This window comes from Canis lupus, chromosome X (assembly GCF_011100685.1).
Source record: "Canis lupus familiaris isolate Mischka breed German Shepherd chromosome X, alternate assembly UU_Cfam_GSD_1.0, whole genome shotgun sequence".
NCBI classification, from domain to species: domain Eukaryota; kingdom Metazoa; phylum Chordata; class Mammalia; order Carnivora; family Canidae; genus Canis; species Canis lupus.
Window position 1 is genome coordinate 109,094,282 of NC_049260.1, and position 13,778 is coordinate 109,108,059.

General features: G+C 39.9%; 1 long non-coding RNA gene across 1 annotated transcript in view; it reads right to left on the bottom strand.

Moving 5' to 3' along the window:
- Positions 1–3,521: 3,521 nt before the first annotated feature.
- Positions 3,522–13,778, bottom strand: part of LOC119868526 — a 34,991-nt gene continuing 24,734 nt past the window's right edge. Inside the window, exon 3 of the long non-coding RNA XR_005386464.1 lies at positions 3,522–4,265. This is a non-coding gene — a long non-coding RNA (uncharacterized LOC119868526). The remainder of the gene's footprint in view (positions 4,266–13,778) is intronic.

Sequence of the window (13,778 nt, forward strand, 5' to 3'; positions counted from 1 at the left end):
TTCATCTTTGCATTCCTGACTTTCTAGTAGTAGTGCAGGAGCTAATCTTAGTGATATCGAGATTTATTTTTAAAATATGGAAGGAGGGACGCCTGGGTGGCTCAGTGGTGGCGCATGCCTTCGGCTCTGGGCTTGATCCCTGACCAGGGATCAAGTCCCGTGTTGGGCTCCCTGTGAGGAGCCTGCTTCTCCCTCTGCCTGTGTTTCTGCCTCTCTCTCATAAATACATAAAATCTTTAAAAAATAAATTTAAAAAATATGGAAGGAGACTATATATTAAAAATAATGTATACCCAGGGTGCCTGGGTGGTTCAGTTGGTTAAGCATCTGCCTTCCACTCAGGTCATGATCCCAGGGGGCCTGGGATCAAGCCCCTCATCAGGCTCCCCTCTGCTGCTCCCCCTGCTTGTGCTCTCTCTCTGTCAAAGAAATAAATAAAATCTTTAAAAAATAATGCATACCTAAACACACTCATAAGTTCAGAGAATAAACTTACAAGTGCCTGAGGGGAGGGAGGATGGGCAAAATGGGTGAAGGGGAGTGGGAGATGCAGGCTTCCAGTTAATACAATGAATAAGTCATGGGAATGAAAGGCACGGCATAGGGAATGTCGTGAATGGCACTGTAATAGGGCTTTATAAGGACAAATGGCCACTACAGTTGTGGAAATCACAACATAATGTATAAATTTATCGAATCAGTACAGTTGTACACTTGAAACTAATGTAATATTGTGTGTCACCTATACTTCAATTAAAAAAATTTAAATAATACACATCTGTTGATGAATGACTTAGGATAGTTTTTTTAAATTATTTTATTTACTTATTTCAGAGAGAGAGAGTGTGCGTGAGAGCGTGCACACAAGCAGGGGGCAGGGGGCAGAGGGAGAAGCAGACTTCCACTGAGCAGGGACCCCAACCCTTGACTCATCCCAGGACCCCAGGATCATGACATGAGCCAAAGGCAGATGCTTAACCGACTGAGCCACCCAGGTGCCCCAGGATAGTTTTGATAAGAACTTAAAATTATTTTTGCTACTTTGCAGCCTATATTTTAATTGAAGGGCTTCCATGCTAGCTCTCCACAACAAATAATTATAGAGTCATCAAAAATAAACTTTCAAGTATTTATTACTATTATTCAGGAACAAAGTTATATATGAACATGTACTCAAAACTTGTATTTCTCCAATGAGAAACCACACAGTTGTACCATCAAAAATGAAATGAATAAAAAATACTACATTCACTCAGTAGAAAATAGATCACTTGGTGACCTTGCCTTTATGTTTCCTTTTATCCAATTTCTTGTAAGAATTTCAGAATGTGCCCCCTCCTTATAAATTCTGATTCAAGCATTTTTATCCCTATTAGTTACCTAGAAATGAGAACTATATCTTTGAGGAAACCCAGTAGCATTTTGACACAATAATGGCCAATGGTAAAAACAAACAAACAAAACAAACAAACAAAAAACAGTTCAAGTATATCACAGTAGTCTCATTCTCTTTGGATATGTGCTCGTGTACATTTTTTGAGACAAGCATGAAGCCGGATATGCAAGTTGAAAACAAACTAACGGGAAAAGCTCCTCATTTTCAATTATGCTCTTGACAAAGTGTGAGTTTAGCGTACGTTCTTTTAAAATATGAATGTAGCTATGTATTTATACCTATAAGAATAAATGTCAACCATGAGCATTTCAATTTTTTAAAGGTACTTAGAACTTAGTAAAGAGTTGGAATTTTGGAAACCAAAATAAGAATTTATGTTTTCCAACTGAGATAAAGCTTTCTGATGGCTGGAATATAGTCTAGGTCCAAAAAGGCACAGTGGTGAGAATAAATAAAATAAATTGCTTCCCAACTGCTGAAAGAGTATAATACCCCTCGTATGATTGTTAACAAGCTGCTGTTAAGGCTGTTCTAGGACCATTCAAGCGGTGGGTCTTAGCTTTCTCTCCCTCAGCATTAGATGATACACATCATTTAAAAAGAGGAAGTTCGTTAAATGTTTTACCCTTTATAATTTCAGGCTACTGGTGATGGACAGAACCGTATTATAATAGAGGTGGAAGTTACTGGTATAAACTATTTTCTTTCACTCATTAGGAAACACTGAGTAGCTCACTTAAGGTTATGTTACCCTGGGGCACAGCTATTATACTTTTAACGGAAATATTCTACTAGACTTGAAACTACTATGCATTTTGTTTATTAAAATAGTGTTTAAAACTACATGTTTGTTACAGAAGATTACACACTAAACAGGAGAGCAGCAAAAATAGTCTCCTTCTATAGTAGAGGACTCAAACTGATAGCGAATCCATCTGCAATTTAAATTCCTTTTTCTATAGGTATTATCTCAGGTCCTCTTTGTGTGTTTTCTCCTGTTTTTCTTTGTGTTAGCTATGGCTTGTGCAATATGAACACTGTGCCTTGCCTTTGGCCCACAGTTGAAGCAGGTTTCATGACATCAGCGTCATCTTGTTCCTCCTCCTGATGTGTCTTTGTTTGATATGCAGTTTCATTTGCTGTCATTGTTTAGCTTAAGCAGTTGGCACTTGGGAAAGTCTGTGGAAACCTTCAATTCATCCAATCAGGATGGGCTGGGAAAAATATCTCTCACTAATACAGACAGCCCCATGTTTGGTTACTCAAGAATTGCATGTGAATTTCAGCCCTGATTAGAAAGAAAACCTTTGGGGGTCACACAGCTGCCAAGGTAGGGGGAGGTGCAGAGAATGGTTGGAGAGGCTTAGATGAGAAAATCTCCAAACAGGAATGACTTCAGGTGTCTAATATTTGTAGTCTTTCGAAAGGGGCATTTGAGAGGTGAAAGGAATCTGATACCTTACTGAGAGGGAGGACGCTGATTATACAAGAGCCCTGATTATATAAGTAGTGAAAATTTGAGTCAATCAGTTGGGTATTTTGAATTCACGACATCAAACAACTGATCTGGCTGTTCTCCACCCCCACTCCTGAGGGGACTAGAAGGACTGGTTGTAGACAGCCTCTTAAACCACTGTTTGGTCTTGGGTTCATGCTGATGATCACAGCTCAGGATAGGGATGTGATTACATCTGCCAGACACTAGCATGCATTTCGATTTATTTTGTTTTTATATCTTCCTTTTTTTTTGTCAATATAGACAAAACACTGGGCTGCACAGTAGAAAAAATACCAGTTAAACCAGTCATTTGGCTGGTCTCCTATCTCCATTTACTGACTAGTTCCACAAAGCCAACTGCTTCAGAAGAACTCTACAGACATAGACTGATCGTGTCCCTAGGACCAGACACAGGAATTAGGAATTAGGACTCAAATTGTACGTTTGCTGACAACAAATGTTGACAGTGTGACCCAGTTGGCAGGGATGCTGAGGTTGATTTAGTTTCAATTGTTCATTCACTCATCCACAGTATTTTTCTTTTCTTTTCTTTTCTTTTCTTTTCTTTTCTTTTCTTTTCTTTTCTTTTTTTCTTTCTTTTTTCTTTTCTTCTTTTCTTCTTTCTTTCTTTCTTTCTTTCTTTCTTTCTTTCTTTTTCTTTCTTTCTTTCAATCTAATTGGCTTTATTGATTCACGAAGTAGTCAGCATCCCATAGCAAATTGAAGGAAGCTCTTCTCATCCACAATATTTCCTGAGCAGCTACTATGTGGCAGTCACCCTGCTGATGATGAACAAGACAGATCAGTTGCCCGGGTATAAAGGCATTAAAGAGGAAAATTATAATACTGTGTGTTAAAAGATGTGTAACTGACTTTGTAAAAATCTTCTTCCCTTCTTCAACCCCTATTTTCTCAGGCAAGATGGTTAGTTCCTGCTTCCTACACTCTCTCCCATCAGGTGATGCTTTGAAATTCCAAAATGTTCTAACTAACACTTCTGTGTTATGTGTCAGCACTTATTTCGCATCAACTTGAAACTGCCACTGAGTCTGGGAGCACACATGAAGGATTTCTCTGTGGCTAGTTCCACAAAGGAAATCAATTGTGCTCCAGCCCAGCAGCTGTGGGTTGGCTTTGCTTGCAGAGTATACCCTCCTGCCTGTGAAGTGCAAAAGGATCTCTAGCCGGCCGACTTTCTAGCCCAGCTGTGATTGGGTTTGCTCTTATTCTCCTCTTGCAGATCCTGCATCCAGCCATCTCCTGCTTAAGAAGAGCTTGAGACATTGTAACAATCACTGCTACTTTGGAAGGCACCAAAGGGTGTGCCTCACCTCCAGGAGTAGTTTGACAAAGTGAAGACGGTCCTCAATTCTGTCAGTCAAAACAGAAAACATTAGCTTTGGCCAATCCTAGAAATGAGTTGTCAACAAGATCATCTTCAATAAGAGAAATTACTCCCTTTCTTTCTGTAACTCTGTACTCTCTCACTACACACACACACACACACACACACACACACTTGCCTTTTAGGACTGAAATCTTCCTGATTTGGCTCTCAGTAATCTCTTCCTCCAACCTACGTATTCTTTAAATCACTCACTTGACACTTTTGACCCTAGCTATAGTGTTGTTAATACAAGTTCTATCTTTCTCTCACATCCTACATCTAATATTTCAGCAAAATCTTTTGGCTTTTTTTTTTTGGCTTTATTTTTTAAATATGTCCAGAGTTTGACCACTTTTCATCATCTCCACAGCCAATGTCCTGGTCCAAGCCACCATCGTCTGTGTCCCAAATTACTGCAATAATTTTTTAACTGGCATTCCTGTTTCTATTCTTGACTCATAGAGTCTATTTTATATACAGCTGCCAGAGTAATTCTTTCAAAACAGACAGTAGATTGTTACTCCTCTGCTCAGACCTCACTATTGTCTGCCCATTATCCTTAGTTATAGAATAAATTATTTACTGTGGCCTCCAGGGCTCTACATATTCTGCTCCATGCCTAGTCTCCAATCTCATTTTGTTTGACTTTCCTCTCTGTTCACCAAGCTCCAGCCACAATGGTCTTCTTTTTGACTCAAACATGGCCAACCTCATTCCTAACTCAGAGCCTTCATATCAGTGATTCTGTCTGCCTGCTTCAACCCAGATCTTCTTATGGCCTGCTTCCTCGCCTCACTCTGATCTCAGCTCAAATGAACTCCTGCCTCTAGATCTTTACTTGATTAGCTCCTTTTCATCATGTGGATCTCAGCTGAAGAATCCTCTCCTCAGAAAAGCCACTTTGCCCTATCTATAGTAATTTTTCTCTCTGCTCTACACATTTTAAAAGTCAATTATGGGATCCCTGGGTGGCTCAGTAGTTTAGCGCCTGCCTTTGGCCCAGGGCGTGATCTTGGAGCCCAGGGATCAAGTTCCGCATTGGGCTTCCTGCCTAGAGTCTGCTTCTCCCTCTGTCTGTGTCTCTGCCTTTCTCTCTGTGTCTCTCATGAATAAATAAATAAAATCTTTTTTAAAAAAGTCAATTACTTGTTATCATTATATCACATAACTATTTGAAATTCTCTTATTTATTCCTTATTCATTATCTCTACAACCCTCTTCTAGATGTGCCTTCCATGAAGACAGAGACGATCTACCTTGTTAATTACTGTATCCCTAGCACCTAGAACAGTTTCTGACATATAGCAGATATGCAATCAGTATTGTTGAATAAATGAATGAGTGAATGAATGCTATGTAGCAGGCACTATTACACAATGAATTGATGCAAAAAAGGAAAATTGGATTAGTACATGATCTGAATAATGCATATGGATATGCTTTTATTTCCAGGTAATAGTTCCCTTCTGTTTTGGTGAGGTATACCAGGAATAGCCAGTGGACAAGCTGCAGTTAAAGTTCACAACTGATTAAAGTCTTAAAAATTTCACTGCTATTGCATGTCAAAAGGTGTTAGTGTTCCACCCACCATGAATGAAATGCTCTCTAAGGAGTGATAAGTTTCCTAAGGAGACTTGCAACTTTTCCTGAATATCCTCTTTCCTGCCTCATCTGTCAAATTCTAAAGAGAAGCACGGCCAGCATGAAGATAGTGGGGAATCATTTACTGTGAGAAGACCCCTTCAGGTAAGCAGCACATTTACTACTCCCCTGCCATAATTTCCCATCACCACCACCATTAACCCATGTACCACCTAAATTCCCCATTCGATACTGAGGCACTCCTCCCTTAGACTGCTGGGCATGCTGGCTGCTGATGACTCACAGCTGAGTCCCTCTCCAGGCTCTGGCCTCATCTCAAGGGAACCACCTCACCTAGCATTACACCCTTCCTCTGGAGAGCAGCTCCTATCTAGGTACTTGATATAGGACTATGGGACCTAGTCCCCTTGCCTCAGTTCAGTACAACTTTGAGGGGCCATCCTAACTCTATAATCCACTGTACGATTGGCTGGAGCCTCTATTGCAACTACATGGTGGTTTAAATTCTTCCTGTGTCCAATCCTGCTTCCCCAGTTCTCTTAGAGGTGTTATTCTGAAAGAACTCTCCTTCTCCAAAACTCCTGTATTCAGATTCTGTCTCAGAGTATATTTCCCAAGAATCTGACTTAAGACTTGATTCTAGGAAGAATATTCTAAAATGGGATTTTGGAAGTGTATTACCCACCAACAAATGCAAGTGAAAACCTTTTCACTGGTGGTAGGGGGAATTATAACATCGATTCCTGGCATCCTGTAGCTCTTAAATTGTTCAGATTTTTATCAGTGGTGAACTGGGATGTAACACCAGAGGAAATGAAGACTGGCAGGAGCAATATCTTGTGCATTTGAGTGTTTGGGTGAAGTAATAATTATAAGGACTGGGGAATTGGATGGCTTTTTTTTTTTTTGAGAGGGAGGGTGAGGAGGGGCAAAGGGAGAGAGAGAGAGAGAGAATCCTAAACAGGCTCCATGCCCAGCACATGAGACCAACGTGCGCCTCAATCTCACAACCCCAAGATCATGACCTGAGCAGAAATCAAGAATCAGACACTTAACAGACTGGGCCACCCAGGCGCCCCTGGATGGCTTTTTTCTGAGATGCTTTTGACAAAGACAATGAAACACTAATGAGGATTAGTAGCTGATTTAAGGTGGAGTGTGAATGCCAAATATCCTTGGCAGCATAGAGATTCTCATCTCTTTCAGCTGAAAGATAGAAAAAGTTGAAGATTGAGACCAAGGCATAACTGTAAGGATCTCAGGTTTCCAGGTAAGGTTGAATTCTCAACCCTAGCAAGTTGGTTATGCCAAGGTCAGGACACTGATGGAAAGAACGGGTACTCTGAGGCATGGGGTAAGGCATCTGGATCAATTCGTTCTAAGTTCTTGACTTCCAAAATTGCCCCAAACTCTCTATGCCTTAGAAATGAGTTACTCCTCCTTGTTGAAGCTTAGTACTCTCCCTTTGCTGGAAGATGTTATAGTATAGTATAGTATAGTATAGTATAGTATAGTATAGTATAGTATGTATAGTATTTCTGCCTTGCAAGAAAACATGTACCCCTCTCTCCTCAGAATCTACCACCAGCTCCCACCCTTGCTGCCATATCCATGACTTAAAATTAAGTTACATTACCCAGTCGTGGAAATGCTAGGCCTCTTAAGGGAGAAAAGTGTATCACAAAGGAGCCACAGGACCCATTCACCATGGATTAACAGGGGTTGGGGAAGTATATATGGTACTGGATTCTAAGGGTGCTGGACCAAGAGAAGCAAAACATAAAGTTGGATAAACGAGAATTTTATAAACATAAGATTACTTTACTATGATATAGAACTTACTCTGCCAAGGACCCTGTAGGGTATGCTAACGTGCTACTAGGATGACTCCTAGAAGCTTGGGGAAAGTGACCATTCAACACAAAGTGAAATAAAAATGCTAGAAATTGCATGGCAAATGGTGGAAGAAGAAATCAGAAGTCTCCAGAATTGGTCATGCCCCTGAAAGGGAACACACCACAAAACCAGAAAACCCACCAGAGCTGAAGGTTAGAGAGGTTAAGGCTCATACTCAATATCTCTTGAGTAATAATAACAGAATTGGGAACCTAGGTCTTCTGATGAGAAAGTCCAGGGATCTTTTCAATACACTAGAACTGCCTTGTGGAATAAAGGGGAAAGGAGAAAAAATGAGTGGGAAATATCAGAAAAGGAGACAGAACATGAAAGACTCCTAACTCTGGGAAACGAACTAGGGGTGATGAAAGGAGAGGTGGGCGGGGGATGGGGGTGACTGGGTGACGGACACTGAGGTGGGCACTTGACGGATGAGCACTGGGTGTTATTCTATATGTTGGCAAATTGAACACCAATAAAAAATAAATTTATAAAAATAAAAAAATAAAGCTGCCTTGTGACAATGCAAGAAAGAGAAAACATTAAGTGAATCAAAGACAGTCCCAGAAGACAGTAGGGCATAAGGAAAAGCATTCAGACATTTTCAGATATGTGCATATTTTTTCAACTCGTTTTTCTCCCTTAGAAATTTTAACTGACGCTTGTAGAATGATTTGATCATCCCAAATTCTTTTCTTGAGAAATCCAAGACAACATAGAAGTCATATTTATGGGGAGCCGGCTATGTGTCAAGCACTGTGCAAGATGATTTACAGAATTAGTTCTTATAATCTTCGGTTACCCTATTATTTTACAGATGAGGAAATTGTGGTTCAGAGGGGACAAATAACTTGCCCAGACTTCCACAGCTTATAAGGACCTGCACTGGGAGTTCAGCCCAGGTTGTCTGGCTTCAAAGTACTTGTTACAATAGTTAATCAATCAATTAATCTAGAAGCATTAATTGGCCCCAATTATGAGCTCAGCATTGTGAAGGTGTATACAAGGATTATAAACTAGGCTCCCTGGTCTCAGAGGCTTGATAACCTATATGGCGAGGTAAAAGATTAGGATTAACTGTTCAACTGTGTGGCATAGACTCGTACTCCTCAAAGTACAGGTCGATGGATCAGCAGCATTTTTGTCAACTGGGAGCCCAACCAAAATACAAAATCTCAGGTGCCAGTCCTATTAAATTAGATCCTGCATTTTAATAAGATCCTCTGGTTACTTGCATACATAGCAAAGTTAGAGACATTCTCATATAGATAATCAGTGCTATAGGGAGTAGGCATTAGGTGTCAAGGAGGAGATGCCTGGAACTGGGTTTTGAACTGGGGAAGGATGAATGTTACTCTTCCTGTTTCTTGCAGGTTGGCTTGTTTCTTGTGAAAGCCATTTCTAAGGACCTGGGAAGGGCCTATCTGAGACAAGTAATGGGATGAGAGAGGGAGATAGGGTTCTCTTTGCTTGAAGTATAAGGGAGGGCTTCAGGGAAGCAGTTGAAGGAACTGAGAAGTGATGGGAGCTCAAGGGATGATCGGAGGGGTCCGATTCTACCAACAGGAATGGAGAACGCAAAGATTCATTTACATCTTACTTCACAACCTTCCCTTCCCTCTTCCCTTGCATGATTACCCCCTTAGTAGTCAGGGAGGGGGCTGAGAGACAGACCACTAGCTGGCAGTCTGGGGTGTGAGTGTGTGTGTGTGTGTGTGTGTGTGTGTGTGTGCATGTGTCGTTGTGTGTCTTTGGATGTGCACATACATGCTTAAGCCTCTACCTCTGGACTCCTTTAATGCTATAGGCCTAATTGGCACATTTTAATAATAAAATCTCTTTCCAAATAAGCTCATACCATAGAGCTACATTTTCTCTGGTAAAGCTGAATACAACTGGTCTTCAGTACAATTTCCATTTGCTCTAGGGACTTAAGAACATTAAATGTCTTAGTCTTAACCAAGCACCATTCTAATTAGGAAAAAAATTGCATTAGGGAGCACATGAATGTCTGAGAAGAACACATTCATTCTTGATTTTGATATTTTAAAATATAGCAGATTGCAGAAATGCAGATTACAACGTGTATATAGTGTTAAAATTGCTTTTGCTATTATAAAGATAAAAATAGCTCTTGGTTCAAATTTCCTGCTGCTTCTTTCTAAATGAAGGAGTTAAATACTGAAAGGCAGGTGGATGCTGCCGCTCCTTTAGAATGAGCTGAATAGGGTTGATGGCAGGAGCTACAGGGAAGCTATTGAGGCTGCAGATGCATATGCTGCCCTTACTTCCCACGAAGTTCAAAGTGGGGTGAAGCTGCCTGGGTAATTGGCTATGAAATAGCAAACCCTCTGGATAAAAATGGCCCTTGTACTTAATTACCCATGGTTCTGGGCAGCGGGTAGCCACCTGGTTGATTAGTGACCCTACCTATATTCACAACCACCCAAGTTTAAGCGTGAGTGCAATTGTTAGGACACTGGCACCGAGTTCAATCAGAGGCCTGGGAGTCTCAATCACTTCTGACCACCCTAGGTCCAGATCCCCCACCTTCTAGATCTAAGCAGATGGTTCTACAAAGCCCCAAGGCAAAAGCCCATTTTATAATTGAGTGGGATGAGGACATGCATATTTGTAAAATAGCAACTACAATAGGAATGACTTGATGATAAAAAGGCATTTTATGTGTATAGTACTTAATAATTTGCCAAGCCCTTTTCCTGGAATTTCTATTATGATCTTCACAATAAGCTTGTAACAGAGGGCTGATAGCACCCGTTTTTTAGTTGGATAGATTAAGACTCAGTGAAGTTAAGTGAGTTTCACAAGGCTGCACAACTGGTAGACAACAAAACTGCACTCAAATTGGGATCTTTAGACACAAAATTCAATCTTTATTCATGGTAGTATTTTGCCCTAATTATATCCTTGCAGTTCTGCAGGACTGCTTTAGCCCCAGGATACCTTTGAGTGGGAGATACCCATGTGTGAATCATACACAGGCTTCCAGTCTGTGAAGCAGCCAATCACAGTGACTGTCTTTTATTCCTTCACTCAAGTGTCATAACCTGTTCTAAAGTAGTAACAGTGGCCAACACTTAGTGTGGTACTAAGCATTTCACATGTATTTACTCACTTAAGCCTTACCTTACAACTGACTGTATCATGTATGTTTTGTTTGGTGGTTTTACCAACTCTTGCCTTAATTTTTTTTCCAACTTCATTGAGGTATAATTGACATAAAACGTTGTTTAACTCTAAGGTGTACAGCTTCTTTTTTTAAGATTTATTTAATTATTCATGAGAAACACACACACACACACACACACACAGAGAGGCAGAGACATAGGCAGAGAGAGAGAGGCAGGCTCCATGCAGGGAGCCTGACGTGGGACTCGATCCTGGGTCTCCAGGATCACACCCTGGGCTAAACGGGGCGCCAAACCGCTGAGCCACTGGGGCTGCCCAGGTGTACAGCTTCTTGATTTGATACATTTATATATTGCAATATGATTACCACCATAGTGTTAGCTAACATCTCCATTGTATCACATAATTACCATTTCTTTTTTGGGAGCCTACGCCCTTAGAGACTTTCAAATATATAGTACCATATTTTTATCTTTAATCAAAATGCTGTGCATTCGATTCCCACAATTTACCCATCTTTTAACTGGAAGTTTGTACCCTTTGATGAACCTTTCCCCAAATCCCCCCAACTCATGGTAACTACCATTCTACTCTCTGTTTCTAACAGTTTGGCTTTTTAAGATTGTACATATAAGTCATATCATATAGTATTTGTCTTTCTCTGTCTGCCTTATTTCACTTGACATATGACCCCAAGAGCCATCCATGTTGTTGCAAATGACATGATTTCATTCTTTCTCATATATATATATTCATATACCCATCTTGAGTGCCCATGGCACCTGAAAAACATTTTTCATCAACAGATATGGTAGTTGTAATGTCCATGAATATAGGTACATAAGTGAAAATGGTCATAAATCATTCTTATCTATTCCTTATATATATATCTATATATATATGGAATTTCTGTCTGTGTCTGTCTGTCTGTCTCTCTCTCGTCTCAAGAAAAGGGTAGATAGATATACATTGCGTATGTTACATTTTCTTTATCTATTCATCCACTGATGGATACTTAGTTGTTTCCATATCTTGTCTATTGTGAATAATGTTGCAATAAATATGAGTATGCAGACATCTCTTTGATAGCCTGTTTTCATTTCCTTTGGATATATACCCATAAGGGAAATTGCTAGAATATATGGTGGTTTTATTTTTAGTTGTTTTGGGGATCCTCCATATTGTTTGGTATAGTGACTTCATCAATTTACATTCCCATCAACAGTGCACAAGGATTCCCTTTTCTCCACATCCTCACAGACAGTTGTCGTCTCTTGTCTTTTTGATGACAGTCATTCTGACAGACATTCTGACACACAACCACATTGTGTGTGGTTTTGGTATGTATTTCCCTGAATTCATTGATTAGTTCAGTTTTTTTCCTGAGTCTTTAGGATTTTCTGTATGTCATACCATCTGCAAATAAAGACAGTTTACTTTTTCTTTTCTTATTTGGATGCCTTTTTTCCTTTCTTTCCAAGCTGTGGCTAGGACTGCCAGTGCTATATTGAATAAGAGTGATGAGAGTGGGCACCCTTGTCTTGTTCATGATCTTGGAGGAAAAGCTTTCAACTTTTCATCATTGAATATGATGCTAGTGGTGGGCTTGTCACATATGGCCTTCATTGGGTTAAGGTATGTTCCTTCCACACCCAATTTGTTGAGAGTTTTTATCATGAACAGATACTATATTTTGTCAGATACTTTTTCTGCATCTATTGAGATAAGCATATGATTTTTATTTTTCATTCTATTAATGTGTATCACATATATTGATTTGCATTTGTTGAACCATCCTTGGATCCCAGGGATAAAACCCACTTGATCGTGGTGTATGATCCATTTAATATGCTGTTGAATTCAGTTTGCTATTTTGTTGAGAATTTTTGCATCCATGTTTTTAAAAATATTTTATTTAATATTCATGAGAGACACAGAGAGAGAGGCAGAGACATAGGCAGAGGGAGAAGTAGGTTCCCCGCAGGGAGCCTGATATGAGACTTGATCCCAGAACCCTGGGATCATGACCTGAGCCGAAGGCAGACACTCAACCACTGAGCCACTCAGGTGCCCCTGCATCTATGTTCATCAGGGATATTGGTCTGTAGTTTTCTTGTAGTGTCCTTATCTGGGCTTGGTATCAGAGTAATGCTAACCTCATGGGTTTGGGAGTGTTCCTTCCTCTCAGTTTTTTGGAAGAGTTTGAGAAGGACTGGTGTTAATTCTTTAAATGTTTGGTAGAATTTACCAGTGAAACCATCTGGTACTGGAATTTTGTTTGGAGGTTTTTGAATACTGATTCAATCTCCCTAGTTGTTATTTGTCTGTTCATATTTCATTTTCTTCCTGATTCAATCTTGGCTAGTTGTATATGCCTAATAATTAACCATTTCTTCTAGATTACCCAATTTGTTGGCATATAATTGTTAATGATAGTCTCTTCTGAACCTTGTAGTTGGTTTTTAATCTCCATTTTATGGTTGAAGAAACTGAGGCACAGAGAGATTAAGAAACTTGTTCATGGTCATATAGTGACAGAGCCAGGTTAGAGAGCCAGGTTAGAAACCCAGGCAGTGTGGTCCCTGAGTCTACCATTTTAGCACTATGTAAAATCACTTCTCTGTGGTAGAATTTGGAAATTCATCCACAGGTCTTAAGATACATATCTAAAATTGATCCATATCAATCTTGTAAATGCCTCAGAAATATGCATCTTTTTTATTGAATTGGGAGTGGGATGTATGAGGGTAGATGGCCGGAGGTAATTGCCATGCTGAGGTGAAAGGAGAGATGAAACTATGAAACTAAAATTAGAGGGGAGGAATATTCTAAAATTGACATCTACATAG